At 37.0% G+C, this 25,562-nt stretch overlaps 1 protein-coding gene across 7 annotated transcripts in view; it reads right to left on the bottom strand.

Moving 5' to 3' along the window:
* Lar_1 (tyrosine-protein phosphatase Lar) overlaps positions 1–25,118 on the bottom strand; it is a 643,385-nt gene extending 618,267 nt beyond the window's left edge. For all 7 annotated transcript variants that reach the window (XM_011178395.3, XM_011178396.3, XM_011178397.3 and 4 more), the window contains exon 1: positions 23,263–25,118. The gene's annotated coding sequence lies outside the window, so the exon portion shown is untranslated. The remainder of the gene's footprint in view (positions 1–23,262) is intronic.
* Positions 25,119–25,562: the final 444 nt, after the last annotated feature.

Genomic DNA, 25,562 nt, shown 5'->3' with positions numbered 1-25,562 from the left:
ATGTTTTACGGCGTTCACGTATGGTGGGAGGCGCTTGAAAAGACTTCACTAGCTAAAAAGTTAGTAAGTGTGCAACGGGCGGCTCTCATAGCCATGTGCGGTGCGCTACGGACCACACCGACTTTGGCACTGAATTCCTTACTTCATATAGCACCCGTGGACATAGCCGGTAGGTGTATGGCCGCGAAAACCGCTATCAGGCTGAGGGAGGCTGGGTACTTAACAGAGTGCGCGCCTGGGCACTCTAGTATCCTCAGGCGCTTCGACTTCATACCGAGGCTACTGGACTACCTTCCTATCCATGAGCCCTACCCTGGCGGCGTATTCTGTGCTCTCATACCTTCAAGAGAGGATTGGGTGGGTAGAAGTCGCTGGAGGAGAGACGCAGTAAGCTTCTTTACGGATGGGTCGAAGTTAGCGGGGAAAGTTGGAGGAGGAGTTTATAGTCCGGAACTTCTCATTAACTACAGCTTTAGGCTTCCGGACCATTGTAGCGTGTTCCAAGCAGAAGTGGCGGCCATAAAGGTTGCAGCGGATTCACTGCTGCGGAGTGCAGCAGCTTTCAAAAAGGTAACGATCCACTCTGATAGTAGGGCGGCAATATTAGCCTTAAGCTCAATGACTGTGCGCTCAAGGCTGGTTAAGGATTGCCAGTCCTCGCTATCAGTTGCATCGGAGCACTTTGCTATCATACTAGTTTGGGTGCCTGGCCACAGCGGAATCGCAGGAAACTGCAAGGCTGATGAGCTTGCTAGGACAGGTACCTCTGTTGCACTTACAGTGGAATGTGAACAAACAGGAGCGCCGCTGTCCTCTTGCAACTTGCTTCTGGATGAATGGGTCTCAGTCGAACTAAGCAGGCGTTGGACAGTCACTAGCACCTGTTCTGTCGCAAAATCATTCTGGCCCAAAGTAAATCGCATGAGGTCAAGGGAATTCTTTGCCCTAAACAAGATCAATCTTTCCCAAGTTATAGGTGTTCTAACTGGCCATTGTCCCATTGGGACTCACGCGGTCAAATTAAGAATTTTATCGGATGCTAGCTGCAAAAGCTGCCTAGAAGAAGGTCAGGTAGAATCCTCCCAGCATTTCCTTTTGGAATGTCCCGCCTTTGCGAGATCTGGACAAAAAATCCTTGCATCTCACTCTTTTGGGCACCCCCGCGAACTAGCGGATACAGAAGTTAAAAACCTCTGCAGATTTGTGGTAGGTTCCAAGCGCTTTGTCGATTCATAAATAAGTGAGGGGGTTGAATTTTTATGGCATCACAAAGGACTGCTGTCGATAGTCTAAGTGGGTTTCCCCCTATAGGGAAACAGCCTTCGTACCTAACCTAACCTATTATTAGAGAAAACAATTCAAATATATGCAAAAGTTGCTAAGAGAGTATTATAGTTTTGTTCACATAACGGTTGTTTGTAAGTCAAAAAACTAAACGAGTTAGATATAGGGTTATATATATCAAAATGATCATGGTGACGAGACGAGTCAAAATCCGAATGTCTGTCTGTCCGTCCGTGCAACGGATAACTTGAGTAAAAATTGAGATATCTTGATGAAACTTGGACCACATGTTCCTTTGGACCGTGAGAGGCTTGCTTTCAAAAATGTGCTAAATCTAAATCCACTGTCACGCCCACAAAATGGCGAAAACCGAAAACACATAAAGTGTCATAACTAGGCCATAAATAAAGTTATAAAAGTAAAATTTGGAACAAAGGATCGCACTAGGAAGGGGCATATTTGGATGTAATTTTTTTGGGGAAGTGGGCGTGGCCCCGCCCCCAAATCGGTTATTTGCATATATCTCGCAAACCAAACTTTCTGCAGTCGGTTCTCTTACGTACCCCACCACACACCATGAAATTAGTTGAAATCAGATAATAACCACGCCCACCTGAAAATTACTAAAAGTGAGTTATCTCACTAACGGAAAACGTCAGAAATACTAAATTTTACAGAAGAATTTCAGAAGGATGCTGCACTCAGATTTTTTTACATAATGGAAAATGGGCGTGATATCACCTGCTTATCAGTCAAAAACCATATCTTAGGAACTACTCGACCGATTTCAATGAAATTCGGTATATAATATTTTCTTGACACCATGATGACACGTGTAGAAATGGATGAAATCGGTTCACAACCACATTCTACTTCCCATGTAACTCAATTTTGAACTCCATCTTATTCCTTCAATTTATAATATACTATATACATAAGGAACCAATGATGATAGCGAAATAAAACTTTACATAAATACTGATGCCACAGATCATAGGCATCACTTGTGAAAAAATTGTCGAAATCGGACTATAACTTTTCAAAGCCACGAATATCGAATATGAAGAATTCAGTGCCCCATGGTAATTTTTCACCGAAAATTTCGATAAATCTCTCAGGTATCTTAATTTAATTTAGAGGAATGTTCCTATATATATCTTCTAATAGTGTAACTTCCCCCAGCTCTCATATACCTAATTATAGGATTTTCAATTTGGGTCAAATTGTGTTATCTTAATAAAAATATATCAATAAATAGCGGGGAGTATAAAATGTTCGGTTGCACCCGTACTTAGCCTTTCCTTACTTGTTATTTAAAAATTTCGATGATTGATAAGTTGTTTGTGTTTTATTTCAAATTTCCCCGTTTGGTAGAATATAGGTTCATATTCATCTACCTCTTGGCAGCTGCTACAGTAATTATTGCAAGGTATCCCCAGTTCGTCCTTTTAAATTTCAATAGCCGGCATATGTGTCTCTTATCCCACTCTGGTCACGTTGCTGTGCTTTTTGAGCAAGATTCGGCTATATCTACAGCAGTTTGGCGATTAAATATCTGCATGTTCCCAGAGGTATGTAAATTCCCTCTTTATTACCATCTAACTGGAGGGTTTACCCAATCCCGATAGTTCACCTGTTTCGCAGTTTTCAAGAATATCAGTGGACCTTAGTCTTGCCTAAAACGAACAGTCTTGAACAAATTATAGCCTAGAGAAAGCTTAAGGGTTTCCTTTAAAGTCCCATTTGGACTTTCTCATACTTCTTCGATTGGGTCTGAAGAGACAAATAAGTTATTAGTCATTTAAGGCCTTGAAAAAATTATGCAACATACTTTACTATAGAGCTTGATTCTTAATAAAATAAAATTAAAAAGAAGGTCTTTGAAGTGAGAAATGTGCAATATTTCAAGTATTCGTATTTCGTGATACAAATAAGGAAAAACTTATGTGATTATTTCAATGTAAATCTCAACTAATTTAAGGCTAACCAACTAAAACCCTTTAAGCCACGTATTAAACTAAACGATTAAAGAACTACCAGAAGCAGTCATTACGAACTCTAGCCATGACTTTTGTAATTAAAATGTAGTCAGCAAACAACCAAAAAACAGCACAGAAAATGATTCGTTGGGTGTTCATTTCAAATTGAAAACTCAGACGTGCCTGCATTTTGATTTCTACAGACTGCCGACGGTGAGTAAAACAAGTAATAGAATGCCAGAATCCTTACACACACACACATACGAGTCTCAAATTACTAAATGAAAAAAAAACTGAAAAAATGCGACGCATACGCTGCCACCGAAGCGTACTATTTATTTAGCTGTCTGCGCTTTTGTGCACGAAAACAGAAAAAAAGCAGAAATGCCAAAATAATAAACACATGACCTGGCCCCGTCATAATTTTCACACATCACAGCAGCAAGCAAAGAGTGCGGTAAAAGAAAAGGGAACAGGAAGGAAGCGCTGTGCATAGAGCGTAGCGGAATATGAACTCATTTTCGTAAGGACGCAAATCGGTGGAAAAAAACGCACGGTTGCCACTCTCTGCATATGGCAAAAGTTGCACAAAAAGCGCTTTGTTTACCGTTAAAGGACATGTGTGCTGCTCTCTGCTTTGCCAAAAAGCATTAGTAGACGAGCAGAAATGTTATCATAAAAGCTGGCGAGTCAGATTAAAAAAGTAAAATGCGCACACACAAAAAAAAATAACCAAAACTAAAACTAAAGAAAAAAGCTGAAGCCATGAACTTTAGTCAAAGTAGAACGAGCATTTAAGATAATAAAATGGCTTTTGGTTTTTATAACAAAAATATTTGCTTTTACGATTTAGAAAATTCCCGCTTCCTCAGCATCATAATACTTTGAGAAGTTGGCTAGGCAAAAAAAAATTTCTCGCTTTTCTCTGCATTTCTTATTTTCGTAAGTGCAAAGTGCATTGGCCGCGCTCAAGTTCACTTACTGCAATGCAACGGTGTTTTTTGTTTCTTGACTGCACAATGCTTATGCTGCACATAATGGTTACTGCGAGACATGAGCTCAAGGACTAACTGTAAAAAATTACAATAAGAAACGAGTGTGGAAGATTTGGTAGGAGTAGTCTGTTGTTTGCTGACATTTCGCACCTTTCACCTTTTGACATGTTTTCTTCGTCTATTCTTGCTATGCCTTTTCTTGTTGTTTTTGTGTGTTTTTTCTTTTCACTTCTTTTATTTTCTTCACGTCAAGACGCACTTTGAGCTGGCTTTGTTAGACGAAGACTAGTCAGCTAGCACTTGAGGCGACTTTGACGGCGAGACGTACTTCCGACTGTAGCGACTTGAGTATTCTTTTTTTAAGCTTTAAACAGAAATACGGTAGTTAAACAATTAAAATACCAATTTAATTTAAAGTCATAAAATTTGATTGAATTAATAAGAAAGCTAGGATATTTAGAAAGAGAACTTAAGGGATTTGTCAACGTTTATCAATTTGCTTATATAGAGTGATCCAAATAGAGATACTTTTTTCAATAGCATTCTTTTGACAGATCAACGCTTCACTTTATTACGGAAATTCATGTTCTCAAAAGAATGTGTATCGCGGGCTTCGCTCAACTTATGGTCAACATAATTGGCCTACTGAGCGTACTATTCGCAAGGCCATCACCCATTTTGAGACCCAGCTGCAGAAAATATAGCAGCCGTAGCTGAGAGTGTACATGAAGACCGTGGAGAGTCGATACGACGCCGTTCGCAGTAACTCGGACTGACATATGAAACGACTTGACGTATTTTACCTCGAGATCTTGAATTTAAATCATATAAAATACATCTTGTGCAAGAACTGAAGCCGCTCGACCTTCCCAAGCAACATCGCTTCGCTATATGGACTGTTAAAAAGTTCCAAGAAGATCCGACGTTTTCGAACCAAATTCTGTTCAGCAATGAGGCCCATTTCTAGCACAATGGGTATGTAAACGATGAAATCATCGGTTCATATTACTTCAAAAATGATGCCGGCGACGGTCACCGCGTCACGATAACCGACTATTTAATGCCTGAAATTTAAGCTCGTGATCTCGGCGAAATTTGGTTTCAACAAGACGGCGCCACTTTCCACAAATCGCATCAATCAATGGATGTATTGAGAGAACACTTCCGTTTTGTGCCGGTCGATTGGACATCAAGATCGTTTGATATCATACTGTTAGACTTTTTCCTGTGGGGATATGTCAAGGTTCGATGCAGTTATCAGTCAAAATGGTGGTACGAGTCACCGATCCATATGAAATGTACAAGGTCTCCTAAAGAAAAGAGAGAGCCTAATAGGGTCCCGCAAAATCCCAAGGAGTGTTTTTGAGCAAAGCAGATATCCCGATCAAAAGCAAATAGTGTATCTTTCCTTAACACATGATTGTTCAACATTCTATGGCAATGAACGGTTTGATCCCACTCAAGATTCTTCATGTTTCGGTAATTGCAGAAATCCATCCCGACTGAAGATTAACAAGTGTCTTCTTAACCATATTTTAAGACAGACAGTCATGATATAATAACGTTCAGCCCCTATAACAACAAGATAATGCTATGGAAGTTCTAGATAGGATGAGGTCACTAGTGATAAGGATAGAATGGTTTTCTATTTTAAGGTTCAAACGCTTTTGGTGTACTACTTTGGACATGAATGTTTAAGAAGAGCTGAAGCCTCAGTATAGACCTCGATTTCAACTTTTGCTGAAAGGAATGTATTCTATTTTAATGGTACATTGCCAGAGCTATTACCTTAAATATTAGTACATAACAGTCGATGATCTCATATATGTACATCTACAATGACTTTTCTCTAGAACGTTCTCTGTTTTGAAGACGACGAAACTTCAGAGAGAACATTCTCTGCGTTGTGTAACACCAGCTCAAAAGCTAGCTTTCATTAAGTAAGTAAACGGCGAACGGTTTCAGCGAATTTCGCCACCAATCTTACAGAAACATAGAGCAAACTTCAAGTACGAACTGACCACTCTTTCGACCGAAAATTAAAGCCACATTTTTTGCATAGAAGAATAGTGCAAAGAAATATGCTGATATATCACAGTAGTTACTTTCAAGTGTCCACAAACTCCCTTTCCTTTCGCCTAACCCCCCTCAGGAAACCCGTGACAGTTGTCTCATTTTTCATACCAAAGCCGCGTTTTGCACTTTGAAACCAAAAAAAAAAAGAACGGAAATGCCTACACTGCCAGAGCGACTATAGCGTAGTGAAAGACGAACTACTGGCTTTATCGCACACAAAAACCAACGGAAAATGGAGTATGCATAGAGGCAAAGGTGATTACAAGGTAAGTGCGGTGGCAGTGATTTATGGCCGCTCAAATTTGCAGACATTTTGCGCTGATTTTGCTAGTTTCAAAAGTGTTGAGCGGCAAAAGAAGCAGGAAGTATACGTACATATGTATGTACGGCAACGAAAATAGACGCTGACGCAGCGTAGGGCAACGTAGAAGCACAGTTTAAGGCGCACACCAGCAGACAGGTGGCACAAAAGGCAAGCAGAATGAAACGAAAATAGAAAGCCAAAAAGAAATGACGGCGTTTCGTGCGCAAATAGTTAAGAATTAAAAATTACAGTTGGGTGGGTGGCGGCATAGTATATACGTTTGAAGTAAAAAATGGCCACAGTTGGAGCACATTTTCAGTGAATTTGAAATAGTGGCGCGGCGATTGTGGTCTATAACGCTGATAAGAGTTTGGCATAAAGCGAAAAGTGGCATAATAAGCATTCATTTGAATTATTACTTTTACAATCTGGTAATTAACAAAGACTCCCCCAAGCGTTTGTAGTGATTACAAAGGTCATCAAAACAACAGTAATAAGGAGAATAATACGGAGACTAATCAACAAAAAATGCATAAATAATTTCATTATAGAAGTCTGAAAATTAAGAAAAAGCATTATTCTTTTTTTGCCTTATTTTCCTACGTTTTCGTGCTTAAAAATAAGCTGACTCGAGTCATTTAACAGCAAAGGGCTTACGAAAACCACAAAAAACGCTAACTAAAAAACTTAAAAGCGCTATGAGTTTATGGAAAAATAAAATGAAACAGAAAAAGTCAGGACAAAACTAAAACCAAAAATAATATAAAAGTTATTTAAAAAAAAAGTGTGGAATGCGTTCGAAAGAGGGAGCTTTGAACTTTTTCAACTCCCATATTTACAAACGCGTAATACTTTTTAACTTGTCAATTTTGAGGCCACTTTTCAGCAATATATTTCCCCAAAACCAAAAAGTGTGGGTAAACATAAAATGAGAAATACTAAAAGTGATTTATATTTACATTTCAGTACAAAAATTATAAATATTTATATAAAACAGAAAATGAATAAAAATAAGATTTAAAAAAAAGCAAAAAAAAATATTAAAAACCTTGCAACCCTTTAAAGTAAACAAAACTAACAGAAGTGACCGCAGCCAAAGCGGCTTAAATACTTTTTGCACCAAACAAAATTACGCTCTTTCGTGCTTGAGTATTTAAAGGGTTTTTCAATAAGAGTGCTACAAAAATGGTTTGGGATATAAATGAAATTCTTTAGTCATGTGAAAGTACATTCGATGCCATTATGTATTGAACTCGATTTCTTTTACATGGCCACAACGGGCACGCTTGCAGAAGTCCAGACGCTGAACTTAATTTTTGACAGTTTTCAAACATAAATCGTCCGATACTGCTACAGTTTCATATTCGTACCAAGTACATCAATCGTCATTGACTTGTTGTTATAGACCATAGACTTGACGTAGCCCCACAGGAAAGAGTCTAACAGCGTCAAATCGCACGACTGAAGTGGCCAATCGACTGGACCATTTCGTGAGATAACACGTTCACCAAACTTGATTCTCAATAAATCGATTGTGACATTAGCTGTGTCTAAGTCCTTATCATCCAATTCGGGCCAAAAGTATTCGGTTATCATTGAGCGATAAATATTTCCATTCACAGAAACGTGACGATCTTGATTATCACGGAACAAATACGACCCAATGACTCCACCGGCCCATTAACGGCACCAAACCGTAATTTTTTCAGGGTGCAAGAGTGACTCACGGAGTACGTGTGGATTACTGCCTAACCAATAACGCATATTTTGTATTATTGAAGAAGCTATACCGCCAGAAATTATACGATCATAAATTGGACGTAGCGCTCTTAAAGTTGAGGCCACTGGCTCCGAATTTCGGTAGTAATTTTGAATAATTTTGACTCGTTGTTGGATCGTATATCTTTCCATGATGAAATAGCAAACCTTACTGAAGAGAAATGTCGAAAGAGCGGGAAAAATATGGCGTCATTTGCTGTCCGGTCTACTTTTGTAGCGTCCCAGAGTTCCTTTTGAAAATCCCTTTACAAGCTTATAGGTGGTATAAAGATTTAATAATAGTATAATAGAACAAGTTTTGGGTATTGTTCGAATATTAATGCGGAGGAAGGTTCTTTCTAATTAGATTACACATATACAATGGCCTCAACAATCCTGCCGTTAATTCCGCATTTAAGGAAATGTAGCGAATGGATCTGTTGGTGAATGAGGACAAGTCGAAATATCTCATGTTATGAAATAACACATTCGCGACCTGGTCTCACGTCACTGTTGACCGTCATAACTTTGAAGTTGTAGGAACGATGAGCCGTATGAGTTATACGAAGACATAGTTCAGCGAATAAACTCCGTTCGAAAGACCAGGTGGAAAAAGACCCCAAAAGGAGAAACGAATGGTGCGCTGTTGTTAACTCGGCTATAATCGCGTAAGCGGTGTCTACGCCAGTAAAGAAACAGTTTATGAGTTATATTCAAAAAACATAATCGGAGGCGGAACCACGCCCACTTTTCAAAAAATGTCTTTACTCAAAAAATATTTAAATCATTCTTAATTTAATACATAAGTAACAATGTATACAAAGAAATATTAGTATATACTTCTTAGCCTAATAAATATGCTTGTCACAGCGGCACAAGAAATTCGCAACTGCCTACGCGTTTGAAAAGAATTCTTCGTTGCTTTCTATATGCAAATTTGGTTTATTAAAACAGGCATACATTTAAGCGCATTTGAGAGACAAAAAAATTTGCAAACGCGAAAATGATAAGACGACACAAGTCCTACCACACAGCCACAAGTGAATTTTTCCAGAATATTTATCGACATTCCAAGTAGTCCAGTCATTTCACTACCACACATGCATTGCCAAGTGACTTTATTTTGTGTATCAGTGAAGATACGCAGACATTCAGACTTGTAGCATATAAAGTACATACAAAGAGCTACTTTTAGAATGTGCACACATGTGGAACCTAATGTGTAGTTGGTTGTTTTTCATTTATTTATTTCGAAATTCTTTTTTTTTTTTTTGTTTTCATGCTTCAAACTTTTGTCCTTTATCAGTTAGTCTTTACAAATGAGTTCGTGTGCCAGCTTTTGTGCTGGTTACTTGTTCATTTCAATGGACATGTTTAATATGGACAAATAACGGGGTTTTTAATATGGACAGACCGATTTAGGACTTTGGAAAATGAGCTCTAAAAAATTAGTAAACCAAAATTCTGAGTACTTGTGGGCCGTGAAAGACAACTATTTTTTCGAAGTTCTGGCGAATGATTTTAGTGTTAATTTCCAGCTAAATTCAAGAACTATCTTCAAGGCTCTAAAGAGTTTTAGGCTAAAGAAATCGGTCACAGTTTGGTATCTACTTAGATCATTTCCCACTTAGATAATAAACTGACCTCGGTCCTGACAATCGCCATGTTGAAGTCCTAACCCAAGCCTAAGTATAATTGTAGAACCCTATATGCGCTTCGTCATAACTCCGTATGAGCAGTGATTCGAGTATATGCATTTATTTCCGCTACACTCTTCATTGACTCATAAGAAATTGTGAAATAAGTTAAATGAAGGAAGTTGCTTTAAGTGTTCTATGCAGGAAATTAGAAATGCTGCATCTCTTGTAAAGAAGGTTGTATTTTGTGTGTGTTAAAAATAGAAAGAATGAAATTATATTGAAGAGCGTTCTTTTGATTAAAATTTTAAATTAGCTATCAGCTTTTTAGCTTTTTCTACAGAAAAGCGAATAAGAAAACTGAAAAACAAACTGGCAAGTGTAGGGTTCGGTGGAAGTAGATTGTGAAGAACTCAGTCCAAAGCTTTTTGTTTCATTTTAATTTCTGTTAACTGATGAGGTGAGTCTGAGGAATTGTTTTAATATTCTTATTGAATACATTCTTTCAAGTGAGGGATACTCGCAAACTTACACAATATTTTTTAGAACTGATAAATCCCAACTCAAAATAGCAACTGCGAATGACATTATTTTACAGCAAATTTTATTCCCGAAATCCTTATAACCTTATAAATATACATCAGTTTTAAAGATACATATATCAGTGTTCGGCGCTAGAAAATCTGTGTTTGAACACCAAAAACGATGTTTCCAAACTTTTCACAATCATATCTTCGGAACGGTTTGATCGATTAACTTCAAATTCAAGGGATAATATCATGATATACAAATTCCCAACATGTGCGAGAATCATGTATGACATCTTAAAGAATTCTAGGCAAAATAAATCGTCAGTTGGATCAATTGGGCCAAAAGAAGATGAATTGTATTCCATCATAATCAAGTCAGATCTTACGCATTTATAGTGACGCTAGGGGCTCTGGCTGTTTGGTTGGAAGGTTTTATAGTTCAGACCATCAACTGATTATTAACAATCTTTGGCGAATAATTTTTTTGGTGAAAAGTTCGCCCGAAGAGAAACTTGAGTAAATCGAACGTTCAAGTATTTCTAATAGGGATGAGAATCTCTAAATGTCCTCAAGATAGAGAACAAAGCGAAGCATATTAGATATGAATTGAATCGTTCCTTTGTTAATGTCTAAAAAAAAATGAATACGAAATTCTTCGATTTCTTTCTTTCTTTCGATCAGATTTCTTTCTTCCTTTCGCTCAGAGAAGTTTTGGGGATAGAGTCTGAAGAAGTTGCGTGCTCCAGGATTGTGTTATCACTCAAAACATTAAGGGCGTTCTTCATTTCAAAACTGAGTTTTCTAAAACGGATGAAACGATATTTCGAGAACACTCAACCAATCTTCAATATTTGACTGAGTTTACAAGGATCTCAACAAAGGATTTCTTTCAATCACAACAATTTGGAGAGAAACAAAACAACAGGAGATTTTTGGTTTCGCCAAACCTCTTCCACAAATTATTATTTTTATTTAAATTTCGTTTAAATTTCCAAATCCCTAACTTTAAATTCCACTATCAGTGGGAAATACACAAATTCAAATGTCGAAAGAATCCAACTTCCGCTCTTCCTCTTATTATTCAATTTCCCTGGCCTGCAGTTAACAGCTGCTCTCCGACAAGGCTATGCGAAAATTACCATTTGACTAGCTGCCAGCATGACCCTACATATCTACCCTATCTACTGACATGTCTACTGTTATATGAGTGCCAAAGTGTGTGTGTGTGTGCCAGCTGGATGCGTCAAGGTTAGGGGTGTTGCCAAAATAATTGTGGCACTGATATCGAACTCGAAAGTAACGGCACAACGCATTGTCTGCGTGCAGCTAGGGGGCAATATTTGCGAATCTACTGGTATGAGTGTGTGTCGTCTCTTCGGTTTCGCTGGAAGTCTATGTTGAGGCAATTTCAGATTGCCTTTTAAATTTCAAATATGCACAGCAGTGAGTCGTTCAATGTCATAGATAAAGTAATTCCTGCGTACATTTGCGCCTTGCGCCGTGACATTTATTTGCCACACCCCACACGTCCCTTGTCTTTGTAGGTATTTATCATTGACAATTCCGTTTCGTTTGCCTTTTTCACGAATTTTTGTTTGCAATTTTCATTTGCGCACAAATGACTGCGTGTGCATTTGTCGCCAAATCGTGTAATTATTGAATTGGAAATAAATGTGCTTAGAACGAAATGTGCTGATAGAATTTATTTTCTACCCATTTGTGTTTTTTGTTGTTTTTGTTCCATTGGTATCAAAGTAAATGAATTTTATGAACAATTTTATTTTTGGCTTTTATATCTATGTTTCGGGTGCATTGCTGACAGCTGGCAAGAAGTTTGAGGGTATTGGTATGTTTTTTGGAATTTTTATTACTTCTTGCCTCGTTAGGTCGGGTGAAAGGCAGTGGCGTGGGGAAAGAAAGAAATCAATGAAGAGTTTTGTAAAATTTATTGTTTTGTATGTGTATTTATTTGCTTAAGTCATAAAGGGTGATTTTTTAAGAGCTTGATAACTTTAAAAAAAAAAACAACGCATAAAATTTGCAAAATCTCATCGGTTCTTTATTTGAAACGTTAGATTGGTTCATGACATTTACTTTTTGAAGATAATTTCATTTAAATGTTGACCGCGGCTGCGTCTTAGGTGGTCCATTCGGAAAGTCCAATTTTGGGCAACTTTTTCGAGCATTTCGGCCGGAATAGCCCGAATTTCTTCGGAAATGTTGTCTTCCAAAGCTGGAATAGTTGCTGGCTTATTTCTGTAGACTTTAGACTTGACGTAGCCCCACAAAAAATAGTCTAAAGGCGTTAAATCGCATGATCTTGGTGGCCAACTTACGGGTCCATTTCTTGAGATGAATTGTTCTCCGAAGTTTTCCCTCAAAATGGCCATAGAATCGCGAGCTGTGTGGCATGTAGCGCCATCTTGTTGAAACCACATGTCAACCAAGTTCAGTTCTTCCATTTTTGGCAACAAAAAGTTTGTTAGCATCGAACGATAGCGATCGCCATTCACCGTAACGTTGCGTCCAACAGCATCTTTGAAAAAATACGGTCCAATGATTCCACCAGCGTACAAACCACACCAAACAGTGCATTTTTCGGGATGCATGGGCAGTTCTTGAACGGCTTCTGGTTGCTCTTCACCCCAAATGCGGCAATTTTGCTTATTTACGTAGCCATTCAACCAGAAATGAGCCTCATCGCTGAACAAAATTTGTCGATAAAAAAGCGGATTTTCACATTTCGAACCGAACACTGATTTTGGTAATAAAATTCAATGATTTGCAAGCGTTGCTCGTTAGTAAGTCTATTCATGATGAAATGTCAAAGCATACTGAGCATCTTTCTCTTTGACACCATGTCTGAAATCCCACGTGATCTGTCAAATACTAATGCATGAAAATCCTAACCTCAAAAAAATCACCCGTTACAAGGGTTAAGCAAAAATAACTTAATTTTTATCCAGTTTTTGGTTGAGAGACCATTGCAGCGTTTTTCAGACAAAGATGGCAGCCATTTAGGTAGCAGTAGAAATACTGCTTTGAAGTGCGGCATTCTTTAGAGAGATGTGTATTCACTCCGATAGCAGAGCGGCAATCCTGTCCTTGGATTCGATGACAGTATGCTTTAAGCTTGTAAGGGAATGTCTAACATCGTTATCGGTAGCTTCGAACTACATTATAATACGACTTGTGTGTGTACCCGATCACCGCGGAATCGCTGGAAGCTGCAAAACGGATCAGCTTTCAAGAGAGGGTACCCTAGAAACATTGACGCCGAAGTGGAAACGTGTGGGTAGCCCGTGGTCCACTTGCGTTAGAGCGCTGAACACATTGTCTTCAAGTGAGATCGCCAAACGCTGGAGAACAACCAGCACCTGCGAAGTAGCGAGGTCTCTCCTGGCCCACAGTGGATCGAAAACGGCATTTACAGTTGCTGTCGCTTAGTTAAGCTCATGTCTCCACGATCATTGGTGTGCTTACTGGTCATTGACCAATAAGCAAACACGCGGTGAAGCTAGGGTTCAAATCAGACACTAGTTGCCAAAGCTGTTTGGAAGAAGACGAAGAAGAATCATCCAAGCACTTTCGACAGACTTAGGTTAAACTACCTCGGTAGGTATATCTTCGGCGAACCCGGATGAAGTGACTGGAATCAACAGTAACCGGTTTAAGCAATTTATCTCAGAGTCTAAGCGCTTTATCACATCATAAGGGTCATAGTGATCCGTTAGCAGTGTTCCGGGTGTCACAATGGACAGTCGAACTTGTCCAAGTTAAATTCTCTGCAGTTGCGGAGATCTACCCCTTAACCTATCCTAATCTAACCAAGAATCTGGCATAGATATAAAACAATTAAAAAAATTTAAGGTTACAATCACAGGTTAGAATTAAGTATTCATCGAAAAGAAATTTTCTTCGTGGATTTGGTTTTATTGCGAGCGAATCGAAGTATTGTTTACTCATATTAACTCAAGCAATTTTTTATATCAATTATCATGTTTTCTAGACTTGGATTCGACCGTAATGTTTATTTATGTTATTCCTCAGGACTTCAAACTACGATTAACGATTTTGTGGTGATAATTACAACCGAAAGTAAAATTCTGTTATGAAAGAAGTTATTTTCTGTTTAGACTCTGAATAGTTAACCTGACTGTAAAATCATATTAACTATATTACATAATCTGGTCTTGTTATAAGAAGCTAAACCCAACTAATAACTAAAGCAAGAACAGGACGGCATCCACTCCGTTGGAAAGACTAAGTGGAAAGTGACCTGGCGGCACTTGGAATTTCCAAATGGCACCAAACTGCAAAACGGAGAAATGAATGGCTCGCACTGGTAGATTCGGCTATAACCGGCTAAACAGTTTCTACGCCAATTACATACAGACAACCTAGATTAAATTCAAAGCGGATGGAGTGTTTGGTTTCGACAATCACTGTCAGAACCCACAGTCCATTTCTTGAACCACCTTTAAAGATCTACCTACCAACTCTGTTGGAGTTGCTGAATAATATTCAGTAAGATCCGAGATTAGAGTGCATTATTTTGTTTGGAGCAGAGTCAAATGTGCTGTCACATCTCTAAGGGAATGTTCCACGTAGAACAATACAGAACCGTCTGGAAAAGATTTCAAATATATATTCTATTGTTATATACTTTCTTAGTTTTAAGGACTTTAAGAGATGGCTTATGTCTCATCTTTTGCCACAAAGTAAGCAAGGTAATGAGACAGACTGCCTGAGTTCGAGATTGTAATGAAAAGCGTATGCCACTTCATTATATCAGAGAGTTATATGGTCAAGACATTGTTGTAGCATTCCAGAAATACACAGTTATACATACATACAAATATACAAATCCATCAAATCAAGTACAACACACTACGCACTCAACAATTAACGACCGTAAACAATTTGTTGAAATATTTACAACATTTTTCCCCAACAACACTCAAACATAGAAATGCGCTGAAAGTGGAATTTTAGAAAATAAAAAATTAACAAATTTAAAGTTACAACTGTATAATTGCTAGTATTTAATCAAGCTGTCAACAGCAGACTGCTTCATTATGCACAGAACTCGCGTTGCTGCACCACACCACAAACCAACACCAGCAATTGGCAACTGTTGCTAGCGCTCTATGTACTTTTCAATGATGGTAGTGATGGTTGTGCTTTTGTTGTTTTTGCTGTTTTCTTCTCGTAAATTGCTACAAAGTGTATTGGACCCACTACGGTTGAGACTTAAGTAATAGAAATTAGTGACATGCGTGCCAGTGTGCAAGCGCAGCTGGACAACAATATGACATTACAACAGTAACAACAACACTATACAATAGCAACACCCACAACTAGTAGTTAGTGTTGTTGTTGCTTTTTTAGTAGCTTATTTCTTTTCACTCCATTTGTCATTCCCTCGCCGTGACCGGTGGATTGGTTGTTGGTTCGTTGACGGCACTAAGCGCGTTAGCAATTAATTTACATGTTGCTACTGTAACGCAACAACAATAAAAAGTGTAATACATTGTAGCAATATATGCGCATATGCGTTGAGTCGCAACTCAGTCAGTCACAACTGACCACAAACAATGTTTTGCCCCACATTCGATTAGACTGTCAAAGTTGAAAGTCGGAGCAAGGGAGGGTGGTATAAGACTATGCTAGTGTAGAGCGAACAAAAAACTGTCAGCAACATTTCTATTATCTTTTTGTTGTGTACATTTGTATAATTCTGTACGCTTTGTAGCCACCTTTTGGGAATCTAGTGCGCCAATGCAACAATTTGTCTAATTTCCAGGCAATTTAAATTAATTAGTGTACTTTAAAGAATTGTCCTAAATTAGTTGAGGAAAAACGACTATGAACTGAATGAGATGATTTCTGTACGGGTTATGGAAATTAGCATACTGTTGCTAAAAAGTTGTTGCAACCATGACTAACAATGCAGATAACATTTGCTTAACCCTTGCTTTACTTATTTGCGAACACCTATAATTAGGTCTCTACTCTCGGTTATGATGACACACTGAGGGTATTTCTATTTTACGTACGCTTCTGATAAAATTTAATAACCACCCAGAGCTTGTAGAAACTTCCTTCAACTAGTCTTCCCCGGATAAAACCAATGTACAAGTAAACAAAATATACATACATATTTATTCTCTCATAAACGCAGGCACAGAGAGCTGCAAATCTTTTTTATACTTCCATTACTCGTTCGGTTTAAAGATTGCAATCATCTCTTTAAGTAAAACTTGACTGTAATAAACGTTCTGTTGTTCAAAGAGATACAGTAGATTGGCTAAGCCTTAACCACTTTCTATTTGCGAACTATCAGGACCTACTGTCAATACTTAACATTTATTAAGTGATTTGGTAAATTTCGGAGACTATGATCTAAAGAGGTTTGGGACTTTCTGGAACCACTTCTTTCTGAAGTAGACTTGGTTAAGCCTTATATATTTCTGAGACTATAATATAGTTGCGAACAAGTAGAGCCGACTGTCAACATTTTTAAAGAGGTTTAAGACTCTCTAGGGTCAGTTCGTTCTGAAGCAGACTTGACTAAACATAATCGATTTCTGAGACTGATCTATTTGTGAGCAATCAGGACCGACTGTCAAGGACTTATTCATTTCTATGACTATGGTCTATTTGTAAACAATCAGAGTCAAATCAAACAATCAGTCAATGCTACAAATTTTTTAAAAAGATTTGAGACTCTCTAGGGTCAATTCTTTCTAAAAAAGGCTAAGCCTTGTCCATTTCTGAGACTATGATATATTTCCGAATGAATCAAATCGACTGTGAATGCTGAGCATTTTTTAAAGAGGATTGGTACTCTCTGGGACCAGTTCCTTCTGAAGAAGACTTGACTAAGCCTTATCATTTTCTGAGGCTAGGATCCATTTGCAAATGAAACAAACCGACTGTCAATTTTGAACATTTTTTAGAGAATTTTGAGACTCTATAATATCAGTTCTTTCTGGTTAAGACTTGGCAAAGCCTTGTCAATTTCAGTGACTATGATTAATTTGTGAAAAATCAGGACAGATTGTCAATACAGAATATTTTTAAGGGGTTTGGAACTCTCTGGGACCAGACCTTTCGGAAGAAGACTAGGCTAAAACTTATCCATTTTTGAGACTATGATAAATTTGTGCACGATCAAGGCCGTTAGCCAATGCTCAAAAATTTGAAAGAGATTTTGGACTCTCTTTGACCAGTTTTGTGTGAAGAAGACTTGGCACAGCCTCATCCATTTCTTAGACCTATTTATATCTATTTCTGCAAAACTTTTTAAAGAGTTTTTTCTGAAGAAACTAAGCAAATTCTTACAATGTATTGGCTATTAAAGCAGAGCCACTTTTTTATAAAGACTTGTAAATGACATTCACATAAAATTTTAGTTTATAGTATGGTTCGTCTTAACTAATTTCAAGACAGTCCAGTCTAAATAGAAGAAATTTTAAGATTTTAGGAATGTTAGGAATGGTATTTTATATATAAAAAGACGTTTCACCAAATTGTTCAGTCGCTGATCACTGCAAAGAGAACAATACCAGGTTGACTGCCACAGAAAACAATGGTGGAACATTGGGAACGTATCCTCAACGGTTTTTTATATCATATTTGATGTGAATATATCGAAAAGATTTCGGACATGGGCCATACTCTTTGTATGCAGGACATACATTTGAGTATATTAAAGTCTAGTCTATAGTAGAATAAGTGAAAGTTGAAAGGCAAGTGTCACTCTGGTTTTTCTAGGTTTATAAAATAGATTAAGTGCTAGATTACATGCATTTTCAAGGGTTTTCTTTGATACCGGCTTCTGGAGAAAGATATCTCGGCTTCAAGCTCAAAACTATAACTTGAAACAATTTCTTAAAATATTGCGCGGTTCTTAAGAAATTGAATAACAGAATTTCGACTAAAATCATATCCTTGAATCATCCAACAAAAAATCACCCTTTCAACAACACAGAAAAAAAATCAATTCAATTCTTTTAAAATCACACGCCACCTCCTTGTAAACAACAACGTTAAAGACGAGTGAAAAACATTTTAAAGGATCTCCTGTCTGCAATGTCTCATATTTACTTTTCCACACTTGCTTCCAATTACCAGACCGGAACTTCGTCAATGGTCAGAAGAAAAGTAAGAATGTAACGCAGTTCGAAAAAGTAGCCATTGCACCGCCACTAACAACAACAACAACAATAACAACAAAGCAGCTCAATTTGCTGGGGAAATGTGCACAGCTGTACGATGAGTTGCCGCATTTTAATTCACTTGCCTTGTCTTCCGAGGACACTGGCTTTGCTGTGCGTGCACTCCTTCTTATTTTCCAGTTCATTGTATTGTTGCACAAACATAAATATGTATGTGCATACATACATGAAAACATATTTGTTAAGGGTATTGTTATTTGTCTTTTGGCACTCTCGCATATTTATTATGTTGCTCCTTTTAGCTGGCTTTTTGTTACTTGATATCCTTTTCATATATTATATTGTTACTTTTATGGTACAATTTGTATGCGTATGTGTGTGTGTGGTACGTGCTTAATGATGTTTACATTTTCATCGCATTTCGATTTTGCGCTCAATTGATTTGTGCAACTAATTGTTGTGGCAAATTCTTAACGTTTTTGCTTCGTCTTCCACGAAAAGGGTTTATTTGTATAGATAATAATGAAGTTTGTAGTTTAGTTTATTATATGCAATCAGTTTTTATTTGCCATGTTAACAGAAAAATAACGGTAATTTATTCAAATATCATTTGCGGCAGACGTGAGATCATTAGCAGTTGTTTTTGTACGAGCTTTGAATTTACTTTGCATTCTTATTGATGTTAATACGATGTGCCCTAGAGGATACGAGTCTGCAGGTTCGAAGGAAAATAAATGATTTTTTAATTTAGTAAAGAAAAATCTGAACTTATTTACCAATTCATTTGGATTGCCTTTAAAAAAATATTAGAGAATTTCCAAAGAATCGCTTTTGTTATGAGTAAACTAATTTGTCTCAAATTCAATACGCAGAATAAAATTTGAATACAGATAATGAAGCAAGAGAGTGAGCTGGACCCTCTATGCACCTTCGCAAACTTCCCCTTATTTTAGAAATATCAAAAGCATAGAAGTAATATTTTTATAAAATATTTTGAATTGGATCTTATAGTTAGAACCATAAACATTTGTTCAATTGACCTGAAGAGGCCATAAGTACCGTTATTTTATATTTCGGCTTGTTCCCAAGACAGTGACATACATGTAACCGGATTAATATTGAGCCAAGAACTGTCAACTCGGCAACTTTTAACATTCACTTGGGAACAACAACAAAAAATGATCGAATATACCAACAACTTCGATCTTGACGGATTCTTTGAGGTCACGTTCAAACGTATTACTCGCACGAGGATTTGAGCTTGGAGTTGGGGGGATTGGTCAGACTGGGAGTTATGATGCCCGTAGGGGCCCTAGGGTCACTTCCTGGAGGTTGGCGCGTTGCGCAAACTAGGTGCAAGTTGCACTGCCGTAGAGGCAACAGTCACAGTATTGCGTTGACAGCATGGGGCCACATAACGTGTGGTCCACTCCCTATGAGTCTTTAGGCCTGAATAGATCTTAAGATGGCTCCATCCATTGCATGAGTTACACCTAACAGAGGTGGAATTTGGAAGAAGCCTCTTAGCGCATACGCAGTAGAGAAAAGAAGAGAGTGGGAGCCGGGACATACAAAATACATGTCCTGCATGGAATGAGTCCCCGCATGTCACTAACCAGACCTCACCTAACACCTCTTTCTCTTTGGTCCCACTCCGTCGAAACAGCACGTTTCCTGGGCCTCCCCCGATAGATGACCGCGACGACAACTAGGTTTATGCTTTCCGTTCCGGCAGGGATAGATAATCGTACAACAACAACATCAACTGATTCTTTGCAGAACTTATAATTTTGTCTTCATAACCATCGGAGATGATCTATTGAAATCGATAATATTTTCCAAAGTTTACCTCTCCGACCTTTCCCGCTCTTTACTGCTAGGAACCTAACACTCTCCCCTACTAAATCTACAGCCACCATATTCACCAATTGGACGAAGGAATACATTCTAGATCTTAACATTTCTGTCGATGGCATTAAAATTGCCTCATATTCGAAAAAAGATTCTGAAGCCAGTAGTCGGCATCATATTGGGTAAAGCCAAAGAAAGGATTGACAATCCTTACTACGCCCCCCTATATGGTCGCCTGGGTGGAGTACGATGCTGCTAGGGAAATTTCAGACTTGTCAAAAAGCCTCAGGTTGCTTTTAAATATCTCCGGTCGAACATCTATACAAAGAGGTCCGAATGACCTGTGAAAGAACATAACGAAACAATTAGTGTCCATTGTTGGAAGCCGAGCCCTCAGAATTTTCAAGGGTACCTTCCTGACATACGTCGACGAGTTACATAACAATACCTACCGGAATTGGAGGTGACAGACTATCGACATGCACTGAACACCATTCACAGAGGAGCTATTAACACCTTTATCGACTCCCTCCGCGTGAATGGCATACTTGGATATAAATCACCACCTATTGCAGTCACGAGCTCTGAGTTGCAACCTCTTTCTGGATATTGTAGTAGGTAAAACTCCTACTATTTAGGCTTGCCAGTTCAGGCAGGTTTGGATAACCGCTACAACAACAACAATAATATATTTCAAGCAAAGAACGCGGAATAGTGAACCAACCTATATTTAGATCAGTTAGCAACAAGGACAATTTTATAATAAACTTCTGCCTCCATTTTAACGACCACATTACACAGAATATTACACTACCACAATTTCAACCACAGAAGTCATACATGGGTTATGAAGTAATTTTGAGCTATATTAAGGGACTCTAATACTACTAGAAGAAAAGAATACCTCTCATACTGTTACGTCTGAACTCAACCCACATAATCGTTCAAACTACCATCTTAATTCACTAAGACACTAGCTTAAGTGCAGGTCAGCTTGATCATAGGCACAATTCTTAGCTTTGTAGGCACAATATATATAAAAACCAAACTGACGAAGTTGGATTGAAGACAAAAAATGCTACACATGATTAGCCATTTGGGGTTTGAAGATTCTCTAATTATACGTTTTGTTTTAAGGGGTTACGTGGGTTTCAAAATTATCTATTATCTAGTTAATGAACTAATGAGTTTTTAATATCTTTATTATAACTATTTTGCAAGTCAATATATGCCTAAAATATTACCAAAAATGTGAATTTTTTGGTTAAAACCAATATTTTCTTTTTTCCTTCTCTCATTAACTAGATTTATGCGCTTACACAAATATTTTTGGTTTATTATTTTTAAATGAAAATCATGAGTTATGATGTCCACCGCAAGACCTTTTTTTGAACTCGTCATGGGAGACGATGTAACAATGGCTGAATTCTCGGAATTTTTAAATAAAAATTTTACAAAATACTGTTTAAACATGTATCTTTGATATGCTAATTTTTTTGAGTGAAATAAATACAGCTTTAACACGAATTAATGTTAATTTGAATCAAACCTAACGTTTAGAAAATATAAAATATCAATTTCACCCAATTTATTAATATATTAGAATTTATTATCGATGGTAAAATAATTTTACTTATTATTTTAAATATAAAATAATATCAGAAATTTATTTGCATAATTAGTGAGGTTATTTTTTGCTAAAAAAAGAAGAAACATAAATTGAGCACTCTAGCCTTAGGAATATACAAAATGTGTTGCACATTCATTTTCATATTTTTATTCCTTTTCATATGCATATTTTAATAGATTGGAAATTTAGTAATTTAATATTATTCATAATTTTTCAATTGCTGCATGAAATTTTTATTTGTACACTTTTTTTGTCTGACGGTGCAACGAAAACTAACCACGAAAATGTAATTGAAGTGGAGTAAATATTTAAAAAGAATTTAATACAAATGATTTTTTGCAGCAATGAATTAAAGTGATTTGCATTGAATGGTCAATTTTATAATTTTAATTTAATCAATGCGGTTAGTGGGATTTGCAATTAGAAAACTATAAAAACAAGCACATAAATAAACATATATGTATGTAGGTACAAATATTTATTTGATTTGATATTTTATTTGAAAAAGTGTAAATTAGAACTGCAACATAAACACAAACAGATTTGCATAAATTGCGCAAATATTTTTACTAGACAATCTAATTACAGATTATGATTTTTATAAATTTATGCATATGGAAATATGATACAATTTTAGATTTTTATTTGATTTTATCGTGAGATAAATTTAATATTTTTAAAGTAAAAAATTTTAAAATTATAGAATGGTAGCGCAGTAATTGTCTGACACCATTTCATTTGATTTAAGTGCTTTATATCACATAAATATACAGACAAATATATGTAGTACTTGTAGTTGTTGCTATACACTCTGCGATAAATATTGTTTATTCTACTTAGTGGCACACATTTAGCTAGGCAGTTCAATTATTTAAAAAATGATAAACCAGCAGCACGATTACATTGCGATCAATTAAAGGGATGTTTAGTTTTAATGCTACCAACCATAGTTTTTTAACTCTAGATCGAAAATAGTCTTTATAAATAACATTATTTTTTTGTTATGAAAATTAGACACAAAACAGATGTACATACCTTTTAAATAATCAAAATATATTGTTGTAACACACGTAGAACACAAGTCGGGTTGAAACAACACAAAGCATAATCCATAAAATATGTTAACACTTAGGCTTTGAGACTGTCATATTTACCTACATACACGCTGGAGTATGTAACGTGTGGGTTTTATATAGGTAAGTGATTCAAATGAACACAAAAACAAATTGTACACAAAACGCGCGCTACACTTTTGGTGGTGTTTTATTTTGATAAACCACAGATTTAACGTATTTAACACACTAAAAGGGGCGCGGTGGCACACACTGAAAACCGAAAATTCGCTGGCGAGCGTTACTTTATCAAACTGGTTTTATTAAATTGCCTATTTTAAGCTATTTTCAGGCATTTTATCTTTCACAACACGCCGTACATATGTATATCGTATGCTGCTTGGTGGCAGTACAACCACCCACGCACCACCACTCGCACTACTTCACCGCCAGACCAGGTAACTTTGATGTTTTGATGCTGACCAAAGGCGTTAAAGCAATAATTTGCGTGTTGAAACTGGTTTTGTACACTAAGCTGTGTGTAATTTATTGTATTGCACTAAAATTTTAGCAACATTCTTGCAAAATACACTGCAACTCACAGAATTTAACTGCAATATACGCCAAACGGCAGCACAGCACTACACAAACAAATGCAGACGTCGACGTTGCAGTCGCTGTCAACGTCGCAAAGTGGCTCCGCTGTGCCGGCTAGGGTCAGCAGCCACTGCACACAAAAACAACACAATGTGCCGGTTAAGCGCCGTTATTTAGCAAACAACTATGCAAGCGCTGCACACTCTTTAAGCACTTTGAGACACTTGAAAAGCCACAAATTTGCTGCAAATCACTTTTTCTTGTATAAAAATGCCACAATTTCTTTATAATTCACATGTAAACAAATCGATTTTTGTTAGCTGTCAAAAACAGGCGCTCGCCTGCACACAAACGCGCGTACGCACGTACCACCGCCAGTGGGGACGTTACCAATTGGAAAAGCCGCCTCACTCCAATCAGCCACACTAGATTTTCTTGTTTTTAACGCCCACGTGCCAAGTTTTCGGCGTTTTTATAACGGTAACGTATGTATTTCACAGCGAATATTCACTTGTACTAATTTTACACAATTTTAATGGCATTATTTTGGCGAAAACACGAAATTTGAACGGAGAATAAACGAAAACTACACAAAAATTCACGACGCGCTTGTCAACTGAAAAAACTGACAGTCAGGGATAAAGGGATGTCCAACTTATTCCAGCGTGAGAGCGCCTCAAAATAAGCGTTTTTTATAACAATTTGCATTATTGCCAGACCAGACAAAATACAAATTTTTGGGCATTTAAATTAAAATACCCAACATTTATTACGGTTAAAAAAAATTTTATACTGAATTTTTAATATAAAAATTACATATTTAAATTTCTTTTAGCGATATTAAGGTACGTTAAAATTGCTTGTTTTCGAACTTTCAGTAATAAATAAGGAAAATTATCACTTGTCAACTGACAATTGATAATTTTTTTACAATTTTCCATGAAAAATTAATTTCCCTATGCTGCATATCATAAAAAATTTCTTTACCCTCTTTTAAATTTCGCGTTTATATTTATATTTATTGTTTTAAGCTCTTATAAGTAATCTTGCACGGCGTTCAAAAATGTCTCTGTCGTATAATTTTTTTAGCAACATTTCAATATGGCCGTTCCAGTTTCCCAATTGCGAAACGTCAAAACCTACTGATTCCAGTCAACTGTCAAAGATTGGTAGGTTTTGACGTTTGTCCGTGCGCTCTCACTTCCAATGAAAATAGAGTTGGACATCTCTTTATCTCTGCTGACAGTAGTTGTGAATTCTTTGCCCTTATCTGTTTGCAGTGACATTTAGTGGTGGTTGTTTTCAATAACCGTAAGCGTGAGTGCGAGTGAGACGTACAGCTGTTGTGCGCATTGTTTGTAGAGCGCTAGTTCAATGTACATACCTTGGCTTTCAAACTGTTGCTTTCGGTTGGTATGACCAGCTGTACGTAAATAAATGTTTGAATAAAATAAATTTGTGAAACTTGAAAAAATATTTTATTACTGAAAACTCGCAACTGATTTCCCATATGTTATATTGTTCTTTAGTGTAAAGTGAACACACAGTACTTTTCCTTCAAGTAATTTTTTATATAAATTATTGTTATTTATCAAATAGTTTGTGAACCGTTTGAAAGTGTTGCCATACAGCTCGAAATAAATTTTATTTGTTTTTCTTATAAATGAAGAATTGTTATATATTCTA

Source organism: Zeugodacus cucurbitae, chromosome 3 (assembly GCF_028554725.1).
Source record: "Zeugodacus cucurbitae isolate PBARC_wt_2022May chromosome 3, idZeuCucr1.2, whole genome shotgun sequence".
NCBI classification, from domain to species: Eukaryota; Metazoa; Arthropoda; class Insecta; order Diptera; family Tephritidae; genus Zeugodacus; species Zeugodacus cucurbitae.
Note: the sequence above shows the minus strand (reverse complement) of the source record. Positions and strands in the feature narration are given on the sequence as shown.